This window comes from Mycteria americana, unplaced genomic scaffold, assembly GCF_035582795.1.
Source record: "Mycteria americana isolate JAX WOST 10 ecotype Jacksonville Zoo and Gardens unplaced genomic scaffold, USCA_MyAme_1.0 Scaffold_52, whole genome shotgun sequence".
Lineage (NCBI taxonomy): Eukaryota > Metazoa > Chordata > Aves > Ciconiiformes > Ciconiidae > Mycteria > Mycteria americana.
The window spans coordinates 843,526-855,750 of NW_027445638.1; positions in this window are offsets into that span (position 1 = coordinate 843,526).

Genomic DNA, 12,225 nt, shown 5'->3' on the forward strand with positions numbered 1-12,225 from the left:
ACCAGCTACAGCTTTCAGTGCTGGCAGCTTTCCTGTGGGCGCAATCTCTGGACGTTTCCAATTTCACTGCCGGGCTCTGCCAGAGAGAGATACAGAGTGTTGCCCCATTACGAAGCAATGCTTTAGCAGAGCGCGAATGTCTGTGTGGCAGCGAATGCAGTTCCAAGGGACAGTGAAAACCAGCTACAGCTTTCAGTGCTGGCAGCTTTCCTAAGGGCGCAATCTCTGGACGTTTCCAATTTCACTGCCGGGCTCTGCCAGGGAGAGATACAGAGTGTTGCCCCATTAGGAAGCAAAGCTTTAGCAGAGCGCGAATGTCTGTGTGGCAGCGAATGCAGTTCCAAGGGACAGTGAAAACCAGCTACAGCTTTCAGTGCTGGCAGCTTTCCTGTGGGCGCAATCTCTGGACGTTTCCAATTTCACTGCCGGGCTCTGCCAGAGAGAGATACAGAGTGTTGCCCCATTACGAAGCAATGCTTTAGCAGAGCGCGAATGTCTGTGTGGCAGCGAATGCAGTTCCAGGGGACAGTGAAAACCAGCTACATCTTTCAGCGCTGGCAGCTTTCCTGTGGGCGCAATCTCTGGACGTTTCCAATTTCACTGCAAGGCACTGGGAGAAAGTCATACAGAGTGTTGCCCCATTACGAAGCAATGCTTTAGCAGAGCGCGAATGTCTGTGTGGCAGCGAATGCAGTTCCAAGGGACAGTGAAAACCAGCTACAGCTTTCAGTGCTGGCAGCTTTCCTGTGGGCGCAATCTCTGGACGTTTCAATTTCACTGCCGGGCTCTGCCAGAGAGAGATACAGAGTGTTGCCCCATTACGAAGCAATGCTTTAGCAGAGCGCGAATGTCTGTGTGGCAGCGAATGCAGTTCCAAGGGACAGTGAAAACCAGCTAGAGCTTTCAGTGCTGGCAGCTGTCCTGTGGGCGCAATCTCTGGACGTTTCAATTTCACTGCCGGGCTCTGCCAGAGAGAGATACAGAGTGTTGCCCCATTAGGAAGCAATGCTTTAGCAGAGCGCGAATGTCTGTGTGGCAGCGAATGCAGTTCCAAGGGACAGTGAAAACCAGCTACAGCTTTCAGTGCTGGCAGCTTTCCTGTGGGCAGAATCTCTGGACGTTTCCAATTTCACTGCCGGGCACTGGGAGAAAGTCATACAGAGTGTTGCCCCATTAGGAAGCAAAGCTTTAGCACAGCGCGAATGTCTGTATGGCAGCGAATGCAGTTCCAAGGGACAGTGAAAACCAGCTAGAGCTTTCAGTGCTGGCAGCTTTCCTGTGGGCGCAATCTCTGGACGTTTCCAATTTCACTGCCGGGCTCTGCCAGAGAGAGATACAGAGTGTTGCCCCATTAGGAAGCAAAGCTTTAGCAGAGCGCGAATGTCTGTGTGGCAGCGAATGCAGTTCCAGGGGACAGTGAAAACCAGCTACATCTTTCACTGCTGGCAGCTTTCCTGTGGGCGCAATCTCTGGACGTTTCCAATTTCACTGCCAGGCACTGGGAGAAAGTCATACAGAGTGTTGCCCCATTACGAAGCAATGCTTTAGCAGAGCGCGAATGTCTGTGTGGCAGCGAATGCAGTTCCAAGGGACAGTGAAAACCAGCTACAGCTTTCAGTGCTGGCAGCTTTCCTGTGGGCACAATCTCTGGACGTTTCCAATTTCACTGCCGGGCACTGGGAGAAAGTCATACAGAGTGTTGCCCCATTAGGAAGCAAAGCTTTAGCAGAGCGCGAATGTCTGTGTGGCAGCGAATGCAGTTCCAAGGGACAGTGAAAACCAGCTACAGCTTTCAGTGCTGGCAGGTTTCCTGTGGGCACAATCTCTGGACGTTTCCAATTTCACTACCGGGCACTGGGAGAAAGTCATACAGAGTGTTGCCCCATTAGGAAGCAAAGCTTTAGCAGAGCGCGAATGTCTATGTGGCAGCGAATGCAGTTCCAAGGGACAGTGAAAACCAGCTACAGCTTTCAGTGCTGGCAGCTTTCCTGTGGGCGCAATCTCTGGACGTTTCCAATTTCACTGCCGGGCTCTGCCAGAGAGAGATACAGAGTGTTGCCCCATTACGAAGCAATGCTTTAGCAGAGCGCGAATGTCTGTGTGGCAGCGAATGCAGTTCCAAGGGACAGTGAAAACCAGCTACAGCTTTCAGTGCTGGCAGCTTTCCTAAGGGCGCAATCTCTGGACGTTTCCAATTTCACTGCCGGGCTCTGCCAGAGAGAGATACAGAGTGTTGCCCCATTAGGAAGCAAAGCTTTAGCAGAGCGCGAATGTCTGTGTGGCAGCGAATGCAGTTCCAAGGGACAGTGAAAACCAGCTACAGCTTTCAGTGCTGGCAGCTTTCCTGTGGGCGCAATCTCTGGACGTTTCCAATTTCACTGCCGGGCTCTGCCAGAGAGAGATACAGAGTGTTGCCCCATTACGAAGCAATGCTTTAGCAGAGCGCGAATGTCTGTGTGGCAGCGAATGCAGTTCCAGGGGACAGTGAAAACCAGCTACATCTTTCAGCGCTGGCAGCTTTCCTGTGGGCGCAATCTCTGGACGTTTCCAATTTCACTGCCAGGCACTGGGAGAAAGTCATACAGAGTGTTGCCCCATTACGAAGCAATGCTTTAGCAGAGCGCGAATGTCTGTGTGGCAGCGAATGCAGTTCCAAGGGACAGTGAAAACCAGCTACAGCTTTCAGTGCTGGCAGCTTTCCTGTGGGCGCAATCTCTGGACGTTTCAATTTCACTGCCGGGCTCTGCCAGAGAGAGATACAGAGTGTTGCCCCATTACGAAGCAATGCTTTAGCAGAGCGCGAATGTCTGTGTGGCAGCGAATGCAGTTCCAAGGGACAGTGAAAACCAGCTAGAGCTTTCAGTGCTGGCAGCTGTCCTGTGGGCGCAATCTCTGGACGTTTCAATTTCACTGCCGGGCTCTGCCAGAGAGAGATACAGAGTGTTGCCCCATTAGGAAGCAATGCTTTAGCAGAGCGCGAATGTCTGTGTGGCAGCGAATGCAGTTCCAAGGGACAGTGAAAACCAGCTACAGCTTTCAGTGCTGGCAGCTTTCCTGTGGGCAGAATCTCTGGACGTTTCCAATTTCACTGCCGGGCACTGGGAGAAAGTCATACAGAGTGTTGCCCCATTAGGAAGCAAAGCTTTAGCACAGCGCGAATGTCTGTGTGGCAGCGAATGCAGTTCCAAGGGACAGTGAAAACCAGCTAGAGCTTTCAGTGCTGGCAGCTTTCCTGTGGGCGCAATCTCTGGACGTTTCCAATTTCACTGCCGGGCTCTGCCAGAGAGAGATACAGAGTGTTGCCCCATTAGGAAGCAAAGCTTTAGCAGAGCGCGAATGTCTGTGTGGCAGCGAATGCAGTTCCAGGGGACAGTGAAAACCAGCTACATCTTTCACTGCTGGCAGCTTTCCTGTGGGCGCAATCTCTGGACGTTTCCAATTTCACTGCCAGGCACTGGGAGAAAGTCATACAGAGTGTTGCCCCATTACGAAGCAATGCTTTAGCAGAGCGCGAATGTCTGTGTGGCAGCGAATGCAGTTCCAAGGGACAGTGAAAACCAGCTACAGCTTTCAGTGCTGGCAGCTTTCCTGTGGGCACAATCTCTGGACGTTTCCAATTTCACTGCCGGGCACTGGGAGAAAGTCATACAGAGTGTTGCCCCATTAGGAAGCAAAGCTTTAGCAGAGCGCGAATGTCTATGTGGCAGCGAATGCAGTTCCAAGGGACAGTGAAAACCAGCTACAGCTTTCAGTGCTGGCAGCTTTCCTGTGGGCGCAATCTCTGGACGTTTCCAATTTCACTGCCGGGCTCTGCCAGAGAGAGATACAGAGTGTTGCCCCATTACGAAGCAATGCTTTAGCAGAGCGTGAATGTCTGTGTGGCAGCGAATGCAGTTCCAAGGGACAGTGAAAACCAGCTACAGCTTTCAGTGCTGGCAGCTTTCCTGTGGGCGCAATCTCTGGACGTTTCCAATTTCACTGCCAGGCACTGGGAGAAAGTCATACAGAGTGTTGCCCCATTAGGAAGCAAAGCTTTAGCAGAGCGCGAATGTCTGTGTGGCAGCGAATGCAGTTCCAAGGGACAGTGAAAACCAGCTACAGCTTTCAGTGCTGGCAGCTTTCCTGTGGGCGCAATCTCTGGACGTTTCCAATTTCACTGCCGGGCTCTGCCAGAGAGAGATACAGAGTGTTGCCCCATTACGAAGCAATGCTTTAGCACAGCGCGAATGTCTGTGTGGCAGCGAATGCAGTTCCAGGGGACAGTGAAAACCAGCTACATCTTTCAGTGCTGGCAGCTTTCCTGTGGGCGCAATCTCTGGACGTTTCCAATTTCACTGCCAGGCACTGGGAGAAAGTCATACAGAGTGTTGCCCCATTACGAAGCAATGCTTTCGCAGAGCGCGAATGTCTGTGTGGCAGCGAATGCAGTTCCAAGGGACAGTGAAAACCAGCTACAGCTTTCAGTGCTGGCAGCTTTCCTGTGGGCGCAATCTCTGGACGTTTCAATTTCACTGCCGGGCTCTGCCAGAGAGAGATACAGAGTGTTGCCCCATTACGAAGCAATGCTTTAGCAGAGCGCGAATGTCTGTGTGGCAGCGAATGCAGTTCCAAGGGACAGTGAAAACCAGCTACAGCTTTCAGTGCTGGCAGCTTTCCTGTGGGCAGAATCTCTGGACGTTTCCAATTTCACTGCCGGGCTCTGCCAGAGAGAGATACAGAGTGTTGCCCCATTACGAAGCAATGCTTTAGCAGAGCGCGAATGTCTGTGTGGCAGCGAATGCAGTTCCAAGGGACAGTGAAAACCAGCTACAGCTTTCAGTGCTGGCAGCTTTCCTAAGGGCGCAATCTCTGGACGTTTCCAATTTCACTGCCGGGCTCTGCCAGAGAGAGATACAGAGTGTTGCCCCATTAGGAAGCAAAGCTTTAGCAGAGCGCGAATGTCTGTGTGGCAGCGAATGCAGTTCCAAGGGACAGTGAAAACCAGCTACAGCTTTCAGTGCTGGCAGCTTTCCTGTGGGCGCAATCTCTGGACGTTTCCAATTTCACTGCCGGGCTCTGCCAGAGAGAGATACAGAGTGTTGCCCCATTACGAAGCAATGCTTTAGCAGAGCGCGAATGTCTGTGTGGCAGCGAATGCAGTTCCAGGGGACAGTGAAAACCAGCTACAGCTTTCAGTGCTGGCAGCTTTCCTGTGGGCGCAATCTCTGGACGTTTCCAATTTCACTGCCGGGCTCTGCCAGAGAGAGATACAGAGTGTTGCCCCATTACGAAGCAATGCTTTAGCAGAGCGCGAATGTCTGTGTGGCAGCGAATGCAGTTCCAAGGGACAGTGAAAACCAGCTACAGCTTTCAGTGCTGGCAGCTTTCCTGTGGGCGCAATCTCTCGACGTTTCCAATTTCATTGCCGGTCTCTGCCACAGAGAGATACAGAGTGTTGCCCCATTAGGAAGCAATGCTTTAGCAGAGCGCGAATGTCTGTGTGGCAGCGAATGCAGTTCCAAGGGACAGTGAAAACCAGCTAGAGCTTTCAGTGCTGGCAGCTTTCCTGTGGGCGCAATCTCTGGACGTTTCCAATTTCACTGCCGGGCTCTGCCAGAGAGAGATACAGAGTGTTGCCCCATTACGAAGCAATGCTTTAGCAGAGCGCGAATGTCTGTGTGGCAGCGAATGCAGTTCCAGGGGACAGTGAAAACCAGCTACATCTTTCACTGCTGGCAGCTTTCCTGTGGGCGCAATCTCTGGACGTTTCCAATTTCACTGCCAGGCACTGGGAGAAAGTCATACAGAGTGTTGCCCCATTACGAAGCAATGCTTTAGCAGAGCGCGAATGTCTGTGTGGCAGCGAATGCAGTTCCAAGGGACAGTGAAAACCAGCTACAGCTTTCAGTGCTGGCAGCTTTCCTGTGGGCACAATCTCTGGACGTTTCCAATTTCACTACCGGGCACTGGGAGAAAGTCATACAGAGTGTTGCCCCATTAGGAAGCAAAGCTTTAGCAGAGCGCGAATGTCTGTGTGGCAGCGAATGCAGTTCCAAGGGACAGTGAAAACCAGCTACAGCTTTCAGTGCTGGCAGCTTTCCTGTGGGCAGAATCTCTGGACGTTTCCAATTTCACTGCCGGGCACTGGGAGAAAGTCATACAGAGTGTTGCCCCATTAGGAAGCAAAGCTTTAGCAGAGCGCGAATGTCTGTGTGGCAGCGAATGCAGTTCCAAGGGACAGTGAAAACCAGCTAGAGCTTTCAGTGCTGGCAGCTTTCCTGTGGGCGCAATCTCTGGACGTTTCCAATTTCACTGCCGGGCTCTGCCAGAGAGAGATACAGAGTGTTGCCCCATTAGGAAGCAAAGCTTTAGCAGAGCGCGAATGTCTGTGTGGCAGCGAATGCAGTTCCAGGGGACAGTGAAAACCAGCTAGAGCTTTCAGTGCTGGCAGCTTTCCTGTGGGCACAATCTCTGGACGTTTCCAATTTCACTGCCAGGCACTGGGAGAAAGTCATACAGAGTGTTGCCCCATTACGAAGCAATGCTTTAGCAGAGCGCGAATGTCTGTGTGGCAGCGAATGCAGTTCCAAGGGACAGTGAAAACCAGCTACAGCTTTCAGTGCTGGCAGCTTTCCTGTGGGCGCAATCTCTGGACGTTTCCAATTTCACTGCCAGGCACTGGGAGAAAGTCATACAGAGTGTTGCCCCATTACGAAGCAATGCTTTAGCAGAGCGCGAATGTCTGTGTGGCAGCGAATGCAGTTCCAAGGGACAGTGAAAACCAGCTACATCTTTCAGTGCTGGCAGCTTTCCTGTGGGCGCAATCTCTGGACGTTTCCAATTTCACTGCCAGGCACTGGGAGAAAGTCATACAGAGTGTTGCCCCATTACGAAGCAATGCTTTAGCAGAGCGCGAATGTCTGTGTGGCAGCGAATGCAGTTCCAAGGGACAGTGAAAACCAGCTAGAGCTTTCAGTGCTGGCAGCTTTCCTGTGGGCGCAATCTCTGGACGTTTCAATTTCACTGCCGGGCTCTGCCACAGAGAGATACAGAGTGTTGCCCCATTACGAAGCAATGCTTTAGCAGAGCGCGAATGTCTGTGTGGCAGCGAATGCAGTTCCAAGGGACAGTGAAAACCAGCTACAGCTTTCAGTGCTGGCAGCTTTCCTGTGGGCAGAATCTCTGGACGTTTCCAATTTCACTGAGGGGCACTGGGAGAAAGTCATAGAGAGTGTTGCCCCATTAGGAAGCAAAGCTTTAGCAGAGCGCGAATGTCTGTGTGGCAGCGAATGCAGTTCCAAGGGACAGTGAAAGCCAGCTACAGCTTTCAGTGCTGGCAGCTTTCCTGTGGGCGCAATCTCTGGACGTTTCCAATTTCACTGCCGGGCTCTGCCAGAGAGAGATACAGAGTGTTGCCCCATTACGAAGCAATGCTTTAGCAGAGCGCGAATGTCTGTGTGGCAGCGAATGCAGTTCCAGGGGACAGTGAAAACCAGCTACATCTTTCACTGCTGGCAGCTTTCCTGTGGGCGCAATCTCTGGACGTTTCCAATTTCACTGCCAGGCACTGGGAGAAAGTCATACAGAGTGTTGCCCCATTAGGAAGCAAAGCTTTAGCAGAGCGCGAATGTCTGTGTGGCAGCGAATGCAGTTCCAAGGGACAGTGAAAACCAGCTACAGCTTTCAGTGCTGGCAGCTTTCCTGTGGGCGCAATCTCTGGACGTTTCCAATTTCACTGCCGGGCTCTGCCAGAGAGAGATACAGAGTGTTGCCCCATTACGAAGCAATGCTTTAGCACAGCGCGAATGTCTGTGTGGCAGCGAATGCAGTTCCAGGGGACAGTGAAAACCAGCTACATCTTTCAGTGCTGGCAGCTTTCCTGTGGGCGCAATCTCTGGACGTTTCCAATTTCACTGCCAGGCACTGGGAGAAAGTCATACAGAGTGTTGCCCCATTACGAAGCAATGCTTTCGCAGAGCGCGAATGTCTGTGTGGCAGCGAATGCAGTTCCAAGGGACAGTGAAAACCAGCTACAGCTTTCAGTGCTGGCAGCTTTCCTGTGGGCGCAATCTCTGGACGTTTCAATTTCACTGCCGGGCTCTGCCAGAGAGAGATACAGAGTGTTGCCCCATTACGAAGCAATGCTTTAGCAGAGCGCGAATGTCTGTGTGGCAGCGAATGCAGTTCCAAGGGACAGTGAAAACCAGCTACAGCTTTCAGTGCTGGCAGCTTTCCTGTGGGCAGAATCTCTGGACGTTTCCAATTTCACTGCCGGGCACTGGGAGAAAGTCATACAGAGTGTTGCCCCATTAGGAAGCAAAGCTTTAGCAGAGCGCGAATGTCTGTGTGGCAGCGAATGCAGTTCCAAGGGACAGTGAAAACCAGCTACAGCTTTCAGTGCTGGCAGGTTTCCTGTGGGCACAATCTCTGGACGTTTCCAATTTCACTACCGGGCACTGGGAGAAAGTCATACAGAGTGTTGCCCCATTAGGAAGGAAAGCTTTAGCAGAGCGCGAACGTCTATGTGGCAGCGAATGCAGTTCCAAGGGACAGTGAAAACCAGCTACAGCTTTCAGTGCTGGCAGCTTTCCTGTGGGCGCAATCTCTGGACGTTTCCAATTTCACTGCCGGGCTCTGCCAGAGAGAGATACAGAGTGTTGCCCCATTACGAAGCAATGCTTTAGCAGAGCGCGAATGTCTGTGTGGCAGCGAATGCAGTTCCAAGGGACAGTGAAAACCAGCTACAGCTTTCAGTGCTGGCAGCTTTCCTAAGGGCGCAATCTCTGGACGTTTCCAATTTCACTGCCGGGCTCTGCCAGAGAGAGATACAGAGTGTTGCCCCATTAGGAAGCAAATCTTTAGCAGAGCGCGAATGTCTGTGTGGCAGCGAATGCAGTTCCAAGGGACAGTGAAAACCAGCTACATCTTTCAGTGCTGGCAGCTTTCCTGTGGGCGCAATCTCTGGACGTTTCCAATTTCACTGCCGGGCTCTGCCAGAGAGAGATACAGAGTGTTGCCCCATTACGAAGCAATGCTTTAGCAGAGCGCGAATGTCTGTGTGGCAGCGAATGCAGTTCCAGGGGACAGTGAAAACCAGCTACATCTTTCAGCGCTGGCAGCTTTCCTGTGGGCGCAATCTCTGGACGTTTCCAATTTCACTGCCAGGCACTGGGAGAAAGTCATACAGAGTGTTGCCCCATTACGAAGCAATGCTTTAGCAGAGCGCGAATGTCTGTGTGGCAGCGAATGCAGTTCCAAGGGACAGTGAAAACCAGCTAGAGCTTTCAGTGCTGGCAGCTGTCCTGTGGGCGCAATCTCTGGACGTTTCAATTTCACTGCCGGGCTCTGCCAGAGAGAGATACAGAGTGTTGCCCCATTAGGAAGCAATGCTTTAGCAGAGCGCGAATGTCTGTGTGGCAGCGAATGCAGTTCCAAGGGACAGTGAAAACCAGCTACAGCTTTCAGTGCTGGCAGCTTTCCTGTGGGCAGAATCTCTGGACGTTTCCAATTTCACTGCCGGGCACTGGGAGAAAGTCATACAGAGTGTTGCCCCATTAGGAAGCAAAGCTTTAGCACAGCGCGAATGTCTGTGTGGCAGCGAATGCAGTTCCAAGGGACAGTGAAAACCAGCTACAGCTTTCAGTGCTGGCAGCTTTCCTGTGGGCGCAATCTCTGGACGTTTCCAATTTCACTGCCGGGCTCTGCCAGAGAGAGATACAGAGTGTTGCCCCATTAGGAAGCAAAGCTTTAGCAGAGCGCGAATGTCTGTGTGGCAGCGAATGCAGTTCCAGGGGACAGTGAAAACCAGCTACATCTTTCACTGCTGGCAGCTTTCCTGTGGGCGCAATCTCTGGACGTTTCCAATTTCACTGCCAGGCACTGGGAGAAAGTCATACAGAGTGTTGCCCCATTACGAAGCAATGCTTTAGCAGAGCGCGAATGTCTGTGTGGCAGCGAATGCAGTTCCAAGGGACAGTGAAAACCAGCTACAGCTTTCAGTGCTGGCAGCTTTCCTGTGGGCACAATCTCTGGACGTTTCCAATTTCACTGCCGGGCACTGGGAGAAAGTCATACAGAGTGTTGCCCCATTAGGAAGCAAAGCTTTAGCAGAGCGCGAATGTCTATGTGGCAGCGAATGCAGTTCCAAGGGACAGTGAAAACCAGCTACAGCTTTCAGTGCTGGCAGCTTTCCTGTGGGCGCAATCTCTGGACGTTTCCAATTTCTCTGCCGGGCTCTGCCAGAGAGAGATACAGAGTGTTGCCCCATTACGAAGCAATGCTTTAGCAGAGCGCGAATGTCTGTGTGGCAGCGAATGCAGTTCCAAGGGACAGTGAAAACCAGCTACAGCTTTCAGTGCTGGCAGCTTTCCTGTGGGCGCAATCTCTGGACGTTTCCAATTTCACTGCCAGGCACTGGGAGAAAGTCATACAGAGTGTTGCCCCATTAGGAAGCAAAGCTTTAGCAGAGCGCGAATGTCTGTGTGGCAGCGAATGCAGTTCCAAGGGACAGTGAAAACCAGCTACAGCTTTCAGTGCTGGCAGCTTTCCTGTGGGCGCAATCTCTGGACGTTTCCAATTTCACTGCCGGGCTCTGCCAGAGAGAGATACAGAGTGTTGCCCCATTACGAAGCAATGCTTTAGCACAGCGCGAATGTCTGTGTGGCAGCGAATGCAGTTCCAGGGGACAGTGAAAACCAGCTACATCTTTCAGTGCTGGCAGCTTTCCTGTGGGCGCAATCTCTGGACGTTTCCAATTTCACTGCCAGGCACTGGGAGAAAGTCATACAGAGTGTTGCCCCATTACGAAGCAATGCTTTCGCAGAGCGCGAATGTCTGTGTGGCAGCGAATGCAGTTCCAAGGGACAGTGAAAACCAGCTACAGCTTTCAGTGCTGGCAGCTTTCCTGTGGGCAGAATCTCTGGACGTTTCCAATTTCACTGCCGGGCACTGGGAGAAAGTCATACAGAGTGTTGCCCCATTAGGAAGCAAAGCTTTAGCAGAGCGCGAATGTCTGTGTGGCAGCGAATGCAGTTCCAAGGGACAGTGAAAACCAGCTACAGCTTTCAGTGCTGGCAGGTTTCCTGTGGGCACAATCTCTGGACGTTTCCAATTTCACTGCCGGGCACTGGGAGAAAGTCATACAGAGTGTTGCCCCATTAGGAAGCAAAGCTTTAGCAGAGCGCGAATGTCTATGTGGCAGCGAATGCAGTTCCAAGGGACAGTAAAAACCAGCTACAGCTTTCAGTGCTGGCAGCTTTCCTGTGGGCGCAATCTCTGGACGTTTCCAATTTCACTGCCGGGCTCTGCCAGAGAGTCATACAGAGTGTTGCCCCATTAGGAAGCAAATCTTTAGCAGAGCGCGAATGTCTGTGTGGCAGCGAATGCAGTTCCAAGGGACAGTGAAAACCAGCTACAGCTTTCAGTGCTGGCAGCTTTCCTAAGGGCGCAATCTCTGGACGTTTCCAATTTCACTGCCGGGCTCTGCCAGAGAGAGATACAGAGTGTTGCCCCATTAGGAAGCAAAGCTTTAGCAGAGCGCGAATGTCTGTGTGGCAGCGAATGCAGTTCCAAGGGACAGTGAAAACCAGCTACAGCTTTCAGTGCTGGCAGCTTTCCTGTGGGCGCAATCTCTGGACGTTTCAATTTCACTGCCGGGCTCTGCCAGAGAGAGATACAGAGTGTTGCCCCATTACGAAGCAATGCTTTAGCAGAGCGCGAATGTCTGTGTGGCAGCGAATGCAGTTCCAGGGGACAGTGAAAACCAGCTACATCTTTCAGTGCTGGCAGCTTTCCTGTGGGCGCAATCTCTGGACGTTTCCAATTTCACTGCCAGGCACTGGGAGAAAGTCATACAGAGTGTTGCCCCATTACGAAGCAATGCTTTAGCAGAGCGCGAATGTCTGTGTGGCAGCGAATGCAGTTCCAAGGGACAGTGAAAACCAGCTACAGCTTTCAGTGCTGGCAGCTTTCCTGTGGGCGCAATCTCTGGACGTTTCAATTTCACTGCCGGGCTCTGCCAGAGAGAGATACAGAGTGTTGCCCCATTACGAAGAAATGCTTTAGCAGAGCGCGAATGTCTATGTGGCAGCGAATGCAGTTCCAAGGGACAGTGAAAACCAGCTAGAGCTTTCAGTGCTGGCAGCTGTCCTGTGGGCGCAATCTCTGGACGTTTCAATTTCACTGCCGGGCTCTGCCAGAGAGAGATACAGAGTGTTGCCCCATTACGAAGCAATGCTTTAGCAGAGC